Source organism: Bactrocera oleae, chromosome 2, assembly GCF_042242935.1.
Source record: "Bactrocera oleae isolate idBacOlea1 chromosome 2, idBacOlea1, whole genome shotgun sequence".
NCBI lineage: Eukaryota > Metazoa > Arthropoda > Insecta > Diptera > Tephritidae > Bactrocera > Bactrocera oleae.
The window spans coordinates 79719792-79737450 of NC_091536.1; the positions used below are offsets into that span (position 1 = coordinate 79719792).

General features: G+C 33.3%; 1 protein-coding gene across 8 annotated transcripts in view; it reads left to right on the forward strand.

Moving 5' to 3' along the window:
• The window catches only part of twin (CCR4-NOT transcription complex subunit 6-like twin), a 38747-nt gene that overhangs the window by 11870 nt on the left and 9218 nt on the right, over positions 1-17659 (forward strand). The window contains exon 1 of one of the 8 annotated variants that reach the window (XM_036370582.2): positions 5884-5988. The exons of the other annotated variants lie outside the window; for them this stretch is intronic. The gene's annotated coding sequence lies outside the window, so the exon portion shown is untranslated. Of the gene's footprint in view, positions 1-5883; positions 5989-17659 lie in introns of those variants that run through there. 8 annotated transcript variants of the gene reach the window in all.

Genomic DNA, 17659 nt, shown 5'->3' on the forward strand with positions numbered 1-17659 from the left:
AATATCAGCGCCCTCTATACTTTTGTGATGAACATATGCAAATTTAATTGAAATAATTAGCTTCAGACTTATTATTCCAAAAAATGATCAATTTCCTTAAAATCGTACTCGACATAACCTATAAAGTACATAACTGAAGTTAGTAACTTTATATCTTTTGCTGTCAGCTCATTGTTGCATACCCAAGACAACGAAATTCATACATTTAAAGACTCAATACACTAAAATCAAATATAAAGCGTTCTCTTTAGAATTTTTGAAAACCAACTTGGGCTGTTCTGTCAAGCAGCCAACAAACCGCACCAAATAAAAAACCTAATTTGCCAAATAGAAACTAACGGAATTAGCTAGCTCACTGTTTAACAAGCCTAAACTTTTCATTTCACCGAGAGTAGTTAAAAAACTCCAGTCCTTTATACAATCTCCGCTTTTTAATTTATCTATGTAAAATCTCTCACAAAATATATGTAAGAATGTATATTTGATTTTTTTTACCTTAAAATTTTTTTCGTACATTTTCCCTTCCTTTCACAATGACTGCTTGCCGAGTACTTATTAATAATAAATAATAAGAGCGCCGTCTAGAGAAACTGCCTTGTTTTCCAAGTTAAATACTGCATCCGCCGCTTTGGTGCGGTGAAAATGAATGTTGTTTATTGCAGCAACTTTATCTCTGCTTGTTTTTGCTGTGCGCGTGCGTGTATATACAAGTATATATGCGGTAGTGTTGTTTGCGCCGCGCACTCCATCAACGGGTCCGATCTGCATTTGCACCATCACCGAGCGCAGTCATTGTCTTTATGAATTAAAACAACAACAAAAAAAATGAAAACACACACACATACACCCCTCTAACAGATACTGCGTCACAATACAGCAGAAACAAAGCCGAGATTTCTATTTTATACAATATCAATAGATCAAAACAGCAGAGTATGCAGCAAATTAGTGAAACCGACCGACCGACCGACTATACAGCACGCATCCGTGCTTTTGTCTCAGCTCTATACACTTTTACAGTTATTAGTTGCTGAAATAAACCAAGCAACATCCAGCAGCTAGTCAGACTTGGGTGAAGATCCGCGAAATTGTCTGCTGATTTTTGAGCTCCTGCATACATATACTTGTACATGTGTATGCGTGTGTGTGCGCATCATTTGATATTTTTCAATGCAAACAAAAAATTGGTAAAAATGTCACAGTATGAGCTGTAGATGCTGATTGCTTTCTTTCTTGGATAATAGATTCAGTATTTTTTTGCAATAACTTAACGAATTAAAAATATGTACTGCATGTTTTTGATTTCACACATTCCGATGTTTAACAATTTCTAATTTCAAAATTATATATCACATTTTGAAAAATCTTTTTTTTTATTTATTGCCTAATTTGAACAAAAAATTAATTACACTAGAATTAGGAGTTTATGTTCCAAAAAATCACATTATTCTTTAGTATTGATCAGTAAAGTATGCGCACTTTAAATTGTAAAACTTTCCGGTTTTAGAGTTTCAAGACACGTTTTATTTAAGTTAGAGTGTTATGCGAAAGGTTAGCCGTTCTTTTCTACTCACTTGATTAATAATTTTGTGTGGGGTTTTTAGTTTCATGTTTGAATTAGGTTATGTGGATATTATTCTCAAGAATTGTAGAAAATATATATGTTTTCAAAGACTGTTATTTTATTATAAAATTTAATAATCCCCCGGTTCTCGTTATTTAAAATAATTCATGAAAAATCTTTAGTGTTTTTTTATATTTATGTATGTCGGAGTATTTTTAATTTAGTTTGATCTCTTATGTAAAATCATACACACATATGTACATACATACATTCTTACAAATAATATATAAATATGAAAGTGAAATGGTCGCATTAAAAAGGGGTGGGATTATATAAGTTTTCTTCGAATAATTATTAAATATCTATGTGGAAATTTTTTATTAAACTCTGTAGGTGTTTTATTGACTATTTCAATATAATTTGACCAAAAGATAACTTGGACACAGCATTATGCCAAGCATTTAAATGATAACTTCATTTTCTATTTAAACGTTCTCTGCCAATATTTCTACCACATCTATCATTAAAAATCGAGTACACGTAAAAAATATCGATACTTTTCATGAATTTTTGCTTAGCTAGCAAAAGCTTCGAGTTAAAACAGGCGTTTTGTCAAATTTCCACAATTATTTATATAAATATTTGTATGTATGTGAGTTCATAATAGCAATTTTATTTTGCAAACCAACATATGTACCTAGTAGGTTGTCTTTATTGCCAATTACTTTGCCCAAAAATAATTCATAGCAGTTAATAATTACAGTTGTAAGTTAGTTTCAGTGAATTTGTGCACAAATAACAAGTATACAAAGTATTTATTAAAATAACATATTTATTTACTTATTAATTATGACTATTGTTCACCTATTCATACACCGACCCAATAAATATTATTATTGGGCAATCAAGCCGATTCTTTTTAATTAAGAATAAATGCACTTGTTATAAAAATTGACAATTGTACAAGCTCATATTTGGTTACAAGTAAACTTAAATCTATTTTTAGTTTTAGCCTATACCATATATGATATTTATTGAAACAAATAAAATGCATTGTTATAAACAATTGTTGCTAACAAAATATTTGTGCTCGTTCATTTTTGATTTTTGTATGTCTCACTTTGCTGTTACACTTTGTTCTCCCGTAAGTACAATACATACATACATATATGTAGTATGTCGATCATGTGTGTTAGCCAATTTTCACCGAAAGTTGTTAGCTTTTTTCTGAGTGACAATGATGTTTTTAGAAACTTCGACAATTTTGACAAAGCACAATTCTCGTTGGTGTGTGAATTCTTAAAAAAATAAATAATTAAAATTTGCGGTTAAATTAGTTAAAACTTTTACATGATATATTTGTGACCTGATGATAATTTCGTTAGTAAAATATATTTGGCGAAAAGTTCATGGTCCATTCAAATTAGTATGTCGAGAAGGTACTGTGGGCATCTTCCCCTATACCGACTATCGACATCTTTATCTAGAGTTTGCTCAATCAGTTTGTAAAGCATACAGCTTATAGTGGTCCGATCTGAAGAATTTGTTCGGAGATTGTAGCGTTTTCTGAGACAAAAATATATGCCGAATTTCGAGAAGATAACTTGTCAAATAAGAAAATTAACTTATTAGAACGTTTCGCTTCATAAATATATGGAGAATTAAACTTAATTTAAATATTAAAAAAAAAATAGTATCTAAATAAATTACTTTTATTTTGCAATCTTGTCAGAAATGCATGAGATCTAGAGCATTCACATCGTTTAAACAAATATCAATAAAAAGTGTGATTTTCGCTTTCCGAGTTTTTAAATTATAAATGCCGTTAAATTTTGTTTTTGTTTATTTTCTTTTTTTTTTTTGTTTTTTTTTTTGTTCGTGGTCTCTAAGACTTTCTTCAACCCACCCCATGCGATTGCGCCGTAGGTTAGGAAAAAGTTACGGTAACTGTGACCTCAACTGCGGCAACTGTAATTTGCCATGACTGTCAATTAGTTTTTAGCACAACTTAATTGAGAGATCGCAAAAATAATTAATATAATTAAGTGCATACACATTTCTACATATTCATCATCTAGCACAGTTGGTTGGCATATACCATACATATGTATATAGATGTCTAATTGTTTTTGGTGGCAGATTAACTTAATACAAAGCTGCCCATTATTTGAGCGCCAAACCTCATTTTAAAATAATTTTTGCCCCCAAAATTGTGTGCTAATTTTGTAGTCATCAACAAGCTAATTTTTTAACGCCACTTCCTCTTCGCCACTATTTATGTTCTTCAGCACTTTGAATTCTTTCCCTGTGTTTTAACAGACGAAATCATTTTATTACTAGCCATTGTTATTTAAATACCCGACTAAACGTCTATTAGCGCTTTCAGCACTCTGCTGCGTTTGGCCTTTTATGGACGAGCAACAACAGACAACCACTTGACAAACATACATACATTTAGCAGCAGCAAATCGCTTCACCTTCTTTGTCTTACACTCAAAACACTTTATTGCTAGCATTAAGTAGCAGCATAATGCGCTTACTAACCAGCGAATTGTGATCTGCAGCCGGAACCCAGTAGGGAAAAGTCAGATAACTTAACTAAACTAATATATAATAGCCCCACGATTTAGACATGCGACTTTGAATGACCTATCCGCCGAAAGCTCTGTAAATAACGTCTCTGGAAGCTAATTAGTTTTACACCCTCTCTAAATTTTCCTTAAATCCGGTCGACTAAATACACATATCTACAAATATACTCCAATATGCCAGTAATGGACCAATCAGAATCATTTATCGTAAATAAAATATTTTGATTAGTATAAAACATCTTAATTAAATGTTAAAACATGAAAGTAAAAAACCGAGTTCTCTCGTGAATTTGTTTGAAGACGCTTTTTATAAAATAAATAAAAAAAATGTATGTACAATTAAAAAATTTAATGTACTTTAATAGTCGGTGATTCATATTGAAAAGTTTTGGATTCTCTTGATCTTATAGCCGATCTCCAGAAAGACCGAAATAAGATGTCAGTGAAGAAGATTGTTCTGGTTAAAACCGGCTACACTTCAGAGAAGATTAAATAATCAAAATTATTTTCATCTTATTTCTTCGATCATTACCTGTCAAATATATTTAAGAAGTCAGTGTGAAAAGTCAAGTCGATGGGTCCAGCCGTTTCGGAGAAATTTTCTTCACCGACAGCGTTTGGAGAAAAACGCGTTTAAAGTTATAGGCTAAGTTAAAACTTCCTACAAATACGCTCATACTAACACAGAAACTATTTGCCCGATCAACAAATATATAATACGTACATTCGATATATATGCAAAAAAAAAAATCGAGTTTTGGAAATTCATAAGTTAATATAACATCTTAAGTGAGTTCATACCTAGAACTCTCAATTTTATTTGCGCACAAAACATTTCAAATCTCTTCCATCAAATCGTACTCTATCCTAAAGATTTATTATTTGTGATGTTCCAAATAACATCGATAAACTTCGTTGAGAGTTAGACGGCCATTACTTTGTGAGCATTTTCGCAGGAAAGTAAATTGCAGTTATGGAACAATATATTTACGGAGCTTTATCTGTAAAATCTATAGTCGACACAGCTTTGTTCTTAATTTTGTATTAGGTTATGAGTAAGTATTTTCGTCTTAATTAAATGATATACATATTTGGTAAGTTATTATTGAGCGCTACATTAATTTAATGTGAGCATAGCATAAAAACATTCTTGGACATCTGTCTGAGTAAATTTATTATATTAATCTTGAAATGAATTTTCCAACTGGGCTTAATATAAATCGCCGTATATACATACATATATATACATAAACACATAATAATTTTCACAAACACCACAACAGTTCTACAAAGCGGTTTCTATTTCGCCCGTCTTAGGGCTTTGCACTCTTGTGTAAGTGAAGTGAAGAGTGGGTCAGTAGACAATTGGGTCATTTGCCCCTGCATACCTGGGTATGCATGTATTGAAGCTAGTATACAACTTCGAAGTAGCGTCCGTCATTTAGTCGATTCTCTTAGCTACATATTTCATGAATAATTTTTTGCTTTTTTGCTAGTGTTTGTCTGCTCATAAACTAGCTGCCGGCAACGATTACGAGTATTCTACGACTTCGCATTTAGCAATGTGCTCTCCATATTTCCTTTTCATCATCACGGTTGAATAGAATGTGCAATTCTATGTTTGGAACGCAGACGCTGATTGCTTATTTTCCGGTCCACTGTTTGTTTTGCCGCCAGTTTCGCTTGTTAGAGCGGCTTCACAAGCTGTTGAATGCTTTGCTGATTTGCTTACTCGTTTTCTCGTTTTTTACTCGGGCTCACGTGTCGCTGGTGCTGCGCGTTGCATTACAATGAAGTTTTTCCCAACTTGGCCATTGAAATAGAAATTTGCGTGTAATAAATTTTATTTTATTTGCTGCTGAATCCATTTTTATTACGCTCGCTTTGTTCTTTTGTCTTAGCTGCCAAGTTTTGCATGTGTGTCCATTGTCGTTTTTATATATTTTCAACAATTTGCAATTATCGGTTCTTGTCGGTTAATCTAAGCGTTTAAGACGCTCCCCAGTTTATTAAGTGTGTGCTTGTGTGTGTGTGGCTTATACCGATTTATGCTTTTGCGAAGATTTCCCGATCAAAATACAGTCTCTGCGAAAATGAAAGTAGGATTGATTCTCTGGTTCTACATATGGATGTGTGTAGAATAAACAGTTTATTGGTTTAGATTTCACTTTTTTTTTTATTTTAAAAAACCATTTCTGCTGTTTTTATACATTAAGTTTGCCATTTAGAACGAACACTTAGAACGAAACTTCGGAGACCCTATATAAAAATATATACAGATATATATACATTTATATGATCAGCGGGACGAGTTGAAAGAATTTTAAGGTTCCCGTCTATCTGTCCGTCTGTATATACGCGAAATAGTCTCTCAGAGAAATCGATCTGAAATTTTTCATACGTCTCTTTCTCCGCCCCGGAAACTGCTCCTTTGTTGGAACCAGCGATATCAGACCACTATAACATATAGCATATCTTATAAACTAACCGATCAAAATAAAGTCCTTATATGGAAAACTATTTTATTTGACAAAATAATTCCCGAAATTTAACATGGATTGTTGTCCAAGATAACGCTATAATCTCTCTCAGATCGGACCACTAAATCATATAGCTGCCATACAAACTGCCGATCAAAATCAAGTTTTTGTAAGGAACATTTTTTTATTTGTGATGGGTATTATAGCTTCGGTGCATCTAAAGCTAACCTTTTTTTTTCTTGTTTTGTATTTTGATATGAGTTATTCAAAATTATTAACTATTGTCGTCACCTAACTTATTAGGGTTATTAATAATAACAAAGCTTAAAGGTATTTATGTATTTCAAAGCTTAAAAGGCTAAGAGTTCCAACCACATTGGAATAAAGTAGATATCTACTATAAAAATCATTATCTCTATTTTTGAACCACGCTTTCAAATAAGTACCTGAGCACTGAAATATTGCTTTAAAGTGCTGCAATATTGATTTCAACGCTTGAAGCGGTTTTTTCTTTGAAAGCGAATGCAATTAATTTTGATGATCGTCTAAACCTGACCTATAACATAAAAGCTTCGATATATATTAAACAAGCTGTTTGTTGTAAGAGATTTTGAAAATTGCCTCTATTTGACATGACTTCTAGCAAAACAAAAAAATGTTCACACATGCGCAAGTATCCATTATAGGCAGTTGTGCTTGATCGTTTTTCTACTCAATCCCTTAACGAGCGCGTAAAAGTAGAGATTTTTAAGATACAGGCGTGTGTATCTATATGTGTGTTTTTGTGGTAAGCCCAAAGCAAAACAATTAAAACATAATTTAAAAAAATTCTCCACATTTAAATGTAGTTTTCCTCTTTCACTTTTATTGGCATGCAATCGTTGGCAGAAGCAGACCCACCTTTTGGTCAGCAAATACTTACACTTACGTGCTTATATATATGCACTTTCAAAAATGTGTTAATTTTCTCAAATTTTGCTTTATTAACCGTTGGCAGTGTGTAAATTGCTCTAAGCAATATCGTGACCAGAAACCCCAACACAGATTTTCATATATAAATATACATCTACTCAAAAATATGTGTGTAAAATATTAGATCCACGTGGTGAAGAACAGAGTTCACACTTGCTTCTGATAACATTGTGTTTTATTGATACAGTCAATCTGTAATATGATATAATGGAAACTAACCAAATGTTTGCAATTCTTGTATTTATATAACTAAGAAATTGGTTTGTTAAAGATATTGCTAATGTTCTCCAGGAGAGTCTCTGTATATCCATTCGGGCGAGTTTTCCAGTAATTAGAAGTGACTTCAGAAAATATAGCTTTTGGTGTTCTCATATTATATTCGAGGTTAACTTTTACTTAAAGAGCTTTGCTCTGCCAAAGTAAATACACAGTTAAAAACGAAAAAAAAAGGACCAAGAACTTATATTTATACCCTGAACAGGGTACATTAAGTATATAAAAAAATGATCAGCGTGACAAGGTGAGTTGATTTAACCATGTTCATCTGTCTGTATATAACACATGGGCTAAAAGGTCCCGAAAATACGGTTTTTTTTTTTGTTCAAAATTGGCTTTATTTATCAATATAATGTCCATCAAGAGCAACACAATCATTCCAACGCCGCTCTAACATTTCAATACCACTTTTATAGAACTTTTTTTTCTTTTGCCTCAAAATAGGCCTCAGTTTCATTGATAACCTCTTCATTCGAGCGAAATTTTTTACCGGCGAGCATTTTTTGAGGTTTGTGAACAAAAAATACTCGCTGGAAGTCAAATATGGAGAATAAGGTGGATGCTGCAGCAATCCAAAGTGCAATTCATGCGTTTTTGTCATTGTTTTAATTGACTTGTGACACGGTGCGGGACAATTTCGGACTTCAAACGTTCCAATAACGCTATATAATAGTCACAATTGATGATTTTTCCATTCTCAAGATAGTCAATTAATATTACACCTTTCACCAGTTGTGCTTTCGGGCGCTTTGGAGGAGGACTGCTGTCTACTCAGATGACGATCATTTTGATTCCAGAGTAAAGTGATGGATCCAAGTTTCATCCATTGTCACATATTGACGCAAAAATTTCGGTTTGTTACATTTAAACATGGCCAAACTCTGTTCAGAATCATCAACACGTTGCTGTTTTGGTCAACAGTCAACACCTACTTTGAACAGAGCTTTCTCATGGACAAATGCCCATGCAATATAAAGCCAACACGTTCTTTTGAAACTCTTACGATGTCGGCTATGTCACGTAACTTCACTTACCGATCATTCAGAACGATTTTGTGAATTGTTTTTATGTTTTCTGGGGTTACAGCCTCATTTAGACGCCCACTGTTGAACGACCACGTTTGAAGTCGGCAAATCAACGTTTTATTGTGGTTTCTGATGGCGCGGAATCTCCATAACACTTTTCAAGCCATTACTTCGATTGTGTTATGGAGATTTGATTGAACGGTATTATTTCCCAACAAGAAGCAGGTTAAAATCAAACACAAAATTGTTTATCATTCATTGCTTTTGAAATAACAAAAGTAGCGTCACTCTTAGCACAATAACTCGCAAACTAATGAAAAACGGCTGGTGTTTGAAGGTTAGTACTAACTAAAAATGAGGTGAATTCAATAAAACTAGCGACATCTAGGTATATGTGAGGAACGAGAATTTTCAGTAATTGATAAAAGAAATGCACTGTGAAGTTTATTATAACTTTGGTGCAGCCGAAGTTAAGATTTTTTCTTGTTTTAACCTACATTTTTTTTTGGAAATATTAAATAATATTCGTAATTTCTGGTCGATTCCCCCCAAATATCTTGTCGGGTATTTAGAAATACTTGAACGAAACTATGTTAAGAAAATCATATTCATATTGTATCTTCGATTCAGTATAAGGCCTACAAAACGCTGATCTTGGAAAATAAAAAAAGGTATACAAATGCATTTCTTAAATTTTATTGCTTTTGCCTAAACCATTATCAATTTGGACTGGCCCTTTATTTTATTTAAACGGGCTCTAGTCACTTAAGTGTGTCATACATTTTTAATGCATCATATATTCGTATATAATTCCATACGACTTCAAATATATCTGTATAAAAAACCCAAAAAAGCAGTAAACGGTCTGAGACAAACAGTAATAGCGGTAAATGACCCAATTCGAATACTTTTATGTGTCACATGGTGCCTATTGTGACTCCCCGGTGTGCTGGTTAAATGGCCGCTTAACTTAACTTTGAACTTATATGCCAGAAGACACCATAAATCCGCACACACCAGTGTGTCATATGTCGCTATGTACATATATACATACATTTGGTATGTCTGCACATTAAAGAGGGTCGATTTTTTTACTATAAAATCACGTATACGGGAAATGTTCTACGGATCATTCTGAATGGTTCTAAAACCGGTTTCCAGCGATTTTTTTGGTGAAGTTTAATTTTAAGGGATTATAAAATTTGCTTCATCCGATTATTCAGTTATTTTATTTTCCGGTCGCCTGCCTTTAAATAAAAAACTAAGAGCTCGTAATTTTGCAAAATTGTCCTCCAATACATTCATAATAATGACCATAAAAATAAAGAAATTTGTACAACTATAATATATTTATATCTCCCATACAACCGAATATTCAGATATTTTTTGGAATAGTGCCTTCAATTAAAAAGCTAAGAGCATGTGGTTTTGCAGTACATACGAAACAATAACAGTGAAAATTGTCTTAAGCAAAGTTGTTCAGAATGATCCATAGAACATTTTCCGCATACGCATTTTTCCGGTTTTTGTCTCACTGTAAATCATCCCACTCTTCTGTACATACATACATACTCTCGCATGGGTTTGTCTTTGCGTGCAAGATTGCTGTTGGATGAGTTAGCAAAATCGCTCGGCGGTGTTGAAAATATTAGTACCAATTTCCAAGTTCTCATATTTGGTGCAGAGTTACGTACAAAGGTATATACTTGTATGTACATACACACACCGACATTAACTTCAGCTCACACTCTTCCGTTGTTCGCTGGCACACAAACTACTATTGGCTGTTGTATTCTAGCTACTCTCTTGCAACACAATGGAAACTTTTAAATTCTTTTTCAACTTAACAGCCCATCAAAAAGACAAACAACAGTAACACACATGTTTCGCCATCGAAAGTGGGCCTTAGAATTTTGGCCGAAATATGACATTCTGACTAGGCAGATACATGCATATATATGACATATGTATGTGTGTGTGTAAAGAAATCCAACAAGTCACTACTGAGCAGTGCAACAATAGCAGCGACAATTAAGAAAAAAGGTTATGTAAAATGTCAAACAGTTAAAATGCTAACGGTCAGAATACTACACAGTACCAATAAATTTTTGACCAGGGTCTATTATGTTGCATGTTATTATGTGGAGATTCTATGCCCTCAGTTTGTCATTTGTGGTATGTTTAGTGGCTGTCATCATTTTTGATTGCTACCGTTATATGCTTATAAGTATATATGTAGACACATGTACATACATATGTCGCTTTTATATACATGTATGAATGTAAGTACACCTGTTCAAATGGAGTACATAGCATATGGCATTTAAGTAAGAAATAAGTGTGTACTATATTAGAAGTGGATGGTACATATAATACTATGTGCATATAATATCGTGAACAATTGCATTCCTACAGTTTAGTACTTTTTTTATGTACAGCGAGGGTCAGGAGTAACGACATATGTACATATGCTTGTACAACTCCATAAATTTTTACGATAGAGTTCATGCGCTACTTGCTCGTTTTTAACTGTTCAACCGAAAAATATTACATAATTAACTAATTCGACAAGTTCCAACGTTTTTACCGTTGTATTTATTTTTGTATTTTCGTAATTTTCATCACTTATTCGCTTTAAAGTTAATGGATTTGTATTATTAGTTACACAACATCGTCTTTTTACGTTAATTCCTATTTATGTATCGTACGTGTTGTTGTTGATTGTGGATTTTTTATTATTTAGTTGTCAGTTTTCTTTGGTTTCTTGGTCAAAGCTCTGCCGCCTCTACCGCGGATATAAACATCATCCGTGAATTTTTTGTATTATTATTTATTATGCTACAACCATGAATAATTATGAGTATTTTGGTTATTGGGTCGCGCGGTCACCCGGTAAAACGCTCTGAATTTGCAATTATGTGAAGAAAATCGTATATATTTTTATTTTCGTAACCGGCGAAAGAAAATATTTCCGTACTTATTAAATTTTATGGTTTTGCTGGAATGTTGTCCGTTCAATCCGTTGTTTCCGAAAAACTAAAAGAAAAAACGACGTTCCGTTGTTGTATCCTTTAAATGTTTTACCAGAAGATTTTCATGTCTACGATAAGGTAAATTCGTGGCGTTCTTTCTCACACACATAAACGCATTTCAAGTGAATCCAGGTTTTGTCCATATTATTATTTCACCCTTGCTTTCCCACTCTTGTTACCGAACGTCATCTACATGTTTTGTAAAAGCCTTTCACTCAACTCAGCTTTGCAATCGTTTATAACCTTTGACTTGACATTTATTAATTTGCAATTGCAAAAACAACTTCAAGATTGGTTACAAGAGATTACTACTCTCTTATTGATTTGTAATAGAACTATGGAAAACCTTTACAGTTGCTTTGCTTTTTTTAAACTTAAAAATATTTAACAAAAATGAAAGAAGTATGGATCAAGGACCATACTCTGCCAATACATAATTTACAAGTAGACGAGAGGAAGAAAACCAAAGTGGTTTGTCGGATTGTTTTATTTAAAACTTTTTCATAAAGTCGTTCATTACATTTCCAATGATTTGGACGTAACTAAAATCATATGCCGCGAAGGCATATTGGCGCCAAAACATACATACGTACCCATGTATATTTAACATAAAAATCATATTTAATTCCAAATGTCATACGGCAGCAATCCGACACACCTCTTTGTAGCAACAAAAGCATTAGAGAAAAGATAAAACAAAATATATATTTGTAATAATATTTTACACCATCCTTTGATTAATTCGACCAAATGTATTGTATTTTGCAAACAATCCATTACCTTTCCGACACTTCGTCTGCCTATTTATAGGTTTGCTTTTCGTGGTTTTATTAACTCTTGCCACTGCCGTTTGCTGTGTTGTTACTTAATAGGCAAAAGTACACTACTTCATTTCGGCTTCATAATTAGTCATACCCATAAAGCTGCAATCTTCGCCATGCTTACATGTGCATACATGTAAGCGGATATGTATGTATGTGTGAAGTGCAGATATTTAGTTAAATCTGTTATAAATGACCGATTACATACACCCATACGTACATACTGTGTATTTCCGTTGATTTTTTGTTCATTTTGCTTTTTTGGTGCCCGCGTTTCAGTCCGAACAATAAATGGTAACTGTTACTTCGGTTACGAAACACTTTAACTGTCTGCCTGTTACTTTTTTCTGTTTTGCTTTACTTAAAGTTGTTTTCTTTTATACTCGCGCTTTTTATTTTTGTTTCGATGGCTCGTTGTCGGTTCCGTTTCCACTGCCGTATCGTGTTTTTTTTTTTACTTTATTCAAATATTTTCTTTTCCGCGGCTTATATTGTATTTGTTATAACTATTATATTTTGTGGTTTGAAGAAGACTTCACTATTTGACAATTCGCGTAATTGGCCTACATTTCATTTTATGACCAAATAAACCGTTTTTTAAATGCCTCTTATTCAGTGTCATGGTAGACGAAAAGAATTGGTAACGATCATAAATAAATATTCATGCCAAGCACAATATGAGTAACCGTTAAAAGTAGTGCAGCAAATTAGCTGACAATTTAATTCAATATTTTTATACGCCAATTGATTCTCCGGATTTATTTTCTGCTGATCTGCAAATTTGAAATTTAAGGGGTTATACCTAGTCAGGCGGTCGGAAAAAAACAATTTTTTGTAGTTTGTTTTTCTTAAGGTATTATGTGTTTATTTTTAATAAAATAAATAATATAGAATTTATTATATACATATCTTTTAATGTGTTAAAAAATGTTATATACAAAAATTTTAATTTTATGCATCTGAAATCAAATTCTCATGACAGTGTGAAAATAAGTGAAATCGGATTATAGCCCCGGTTTTGTGATGCGATAAATAAATGTGCCAAAGACATAAAATTTTACACCCGAGATGATACGAGTGGGCTTTATAGGAGCCGTTGTCAAAATTGGTTGATGGGCGTGACAACGCTCACATTTAGGTGAAAACCACGCCTAATTCCCATATAACACAATTTTTAATTCCATTTGATTCTTTCACTTTCCAGTATACAAAATGAGCACCAATAAATATAACGGGATGAAACTTTGCACAAATAGTGCCTGTGAAGTTGGCCACCTCATGATCAAAAATTGTCAAATCGGGCTACAACTAATCAAGCTTCAAGATACCGAATATTTCTATTGCGAACTTTTTATGCAAGAGTATGAAATGTTCCGTTACACCCGAACTTAACTCTTCCTTACTTGTTCTTTATAAAATAATTTTGATACCCTGAACAAAGTATACTAAATTTGACTAACTGATCAATCAAAATCAAGTTTACTATAGCATATACATATGGTACATAGCTAACATACAAACTGACCTATCGAAAGCAAAGATAAAGATCATTTATACCCTTTCTGCTTTAAGAAAAGCACATGTTAAGCTATTGTAAGTCCGGCTTAGCCGAAACTAACGTTTTTTCTTGTATATACCTATTTTTTTCGAATAACAAGAATTCGCTCGAACAACCGTTAGTAAGGAATTGTTGGTTTTTTTTTGTTGTCGACAACCGTACTACAAGTAGAACAGGGCTGTAAACAATATTCTCACAAAAAAGTTTGAACACTATTAAAATGAAAAATGGTAACAGGATATCAATGATACCGAATTACAAAATTTCAACTGAAATTGAGTTGAGTTGTAAACCGTATTAGTGGAAATAATTTCCATTATATTCATATTTGAAATTCACATTGTGTGATCTTATAGAAAAACTCTTGAATAAGTTGTTCTTGATACTTACTCAAATTATTAATTATTACTATTGATTCGTTTTAAAATTTAAATATCTTGGCAAATCCCATATATATCCTGGAATTCGGAATCCAGAGCTCCAATTATTTTGCTCAACTTAATTAAATGGTTTTTCATTTTACTTGTTAACTCAATTATCGAACAATCTATAGCAGCAAAGACATATTTAAACACTAAACGCTTGCAAAAAAACACTCAAAGCAATACGTTAAATGAAAGTACATTTCATTTGATTCATTATTCAATTATCTTTAGTAGGCATCTCAAGGTAAATACTTCCGTCAATTTACACACCAATTTGTTTTTATTGTTTTACTTGAAAACGTTATACATACTTTGTTGTTGTAAAAGTTTGAACTATTTGCTTGTAAATGCGAAAATAACATCATAAAATAGCAATTTGAACAACAGTAGCAACAACAACAAACATGTCGTGAAACGGAACGACACCAATTCACCGAGCCACCACCGAAACGAGTAGTGACTTAGTGAAAGTACTTAAAAGTGGATCATCCGAAAGTGTCGCCTACGACAATCATGGCAATAAGAGGATGAAAAAAAATCAAAAAGCTTCACAAACGAAAAGCAACACAAAAAGTATGGTGTCTACGTATGCACTCGTATGCAGTGTGTGAATTCAGCTTTCCTACTTTGTTTGGCAACATAGCAGTCGGAGAAAAACTATAAAGCAGGCAATAAAATCAACCAGCGAACTGAAGATTACAACACCTGCGCAATGCTACTCTGAGTGAGGTTATGATGGCGATGGACGTGGGGGCGGTAGCAATGTATATGTGACCGTGCGGCCATAGTGGCGGAAATGTTGCTCTACAGCATATTGTGTGCTTACGGGCTGACTAGTCGACTGTCTGGGTGACAGCGCATGCGCGCTGTCAACGGCAATGCTATCACCTATGTTTGTGTATGCATGCATGTATGTTATTTAGATTTATGCATAACATATGCAGAAGCAACACAAAACCCGTTTGCTGGTCACTTTTATTGCCGATCAATAAAAATTGTAAACCAAATCAGCAAAATATGTGTTTATAAAAAAAAACGATTTACTCGTAAATAACAAAATTAACCACTCGACGCAATGCAAGTGTGTTAATACTGCACTACTATTTTAATATGTCTGGTATGTATAAACTCGCTGTCTAGACCCTGCAAGAAAATTAATTGTATATTTTTCAAAATTCTAATTATTTAAAACTAAAATAGCTCCCATAATTAGGAGTGATGAAGATGCAAGTAAATTTTATTTTTCGATATTTAAAAATTAAAGCACGTATTGAGCGCGTATAGTTGTCCCCTCAATCAGCCACGGTAATTAATAGATTTTTCCTAGCACCGATTGTTTTGAATAATTTTTTTAATTAAATTTATGTGCAGCTTATTGAACATTCAGAGTATTGCTTATTTTGCGAGCTTCACTCTTGGCGCAATAGTTGATATGCATAGCTGATGTTGATAGCGCTGTCAACGATGCTGGTGATAGCATTGTCGATGTAATGCAGTTTTCAATCTTTGCCCACAAATGTTCGAGCATCGCCCGACAAACAATCTCTCTGCTTGCCAGTAAAACCGGTGCAATGACGTTTTTGTTGTTGCCACCGCTATTACACGCATACGCACACACATACACACATATTTATGTCGTTATGACTCCGCAAAGTGCTGCACGCTATGGCTCGACTTTTGGCAGCGAACGGTTTCGAGTGTAATGAAAATGTGTGCATAAAAATGCAGTAAAACTGGTTTTATTTATAGTAGCAGAGCAGTGCAATAGCAACAACAGTAGCTAACGAGTTTGAATCCCTACACCCCTGCACTGATAAAGTAGTTGTGTTGCATGCAATCGGTGGCGGACTTACTTGTTAAAAGTAACAACACGTCACGACAATGCCACGGACATGATGCGCAAAAGTAGAAATAATATGCAGTTATTTATTTGAAAACGTTTTATTAGTTAATTATTTGGGATGTGGCATAGTGGACAGGCCATCCCGACATTTGCCGTCGTTTAATAAGGAGCTAAAAGATTTGGAAAAAACACTTACAAATTCCTAATCTGAGCTACTGAAAATATAGCTGAATACCAAAGCAATAACAGCAGTTATTAGTTTCAGCGAATAACTTCTGAGCGCTTCTGGAACTACCCTAATGTCAAGCTAACAAGACTTTCAACATCTGTGCGATATAAAAAAAAAGGTTAGTGAAGCAGTAAATTCACTTTCTTTTTCGATCAACCGGTGTCCGACGCAATGCAACAACACATCCGATTGAAAACTCAATGGAGCAGCAGGAGTTAACGATGTGGAAATTGAAGTGGCTGAAATAAAACAAACACACGAAAACCATACAAATATACTAGAAGATCCACACCAACTACTCGTCAGCTGATTTTGCCTTTACAGGCTGTTGAATGCGTCGTTGTGTATGCTCATCCATACGTAAACATTTAAATTTTCGTTTGCTTTGTCAGCGTTTTGTTTATGAGAGTGCGTGCTTACGTGAATATACTATAGAAACAAGTGTAATCGCTTTGTTGTACCAGCTAATTCAGTAAAATCAAAAACCCTTTTTAACAAAAGAATTTAGTTATGTATATATTAACAAGTAGTGAAGAGCTAAGTTCGGGTGTAAACGAACATTTCATACTCTTGCAACTTCTAAGCATCAAAGGCGTCAAAATATACATTCAGTTGTTGCCAAAATTTTATTTTAAAAAATGTTGCGAAAGAATTCAATATTTATTATTTGACGAAATCGTAAATGGACTCCAGTCAAATTTGATAGTTTATTAATTTATATTATAGGTCATTGGCTCACTTAGTTTAATTACTACATTTTGCTTTTTCAAAATATTAATATTAAGTTGAACCTAATTAACTCAAATTCAAAGATATATTTGATATAAATTGAATAAAAGCTAA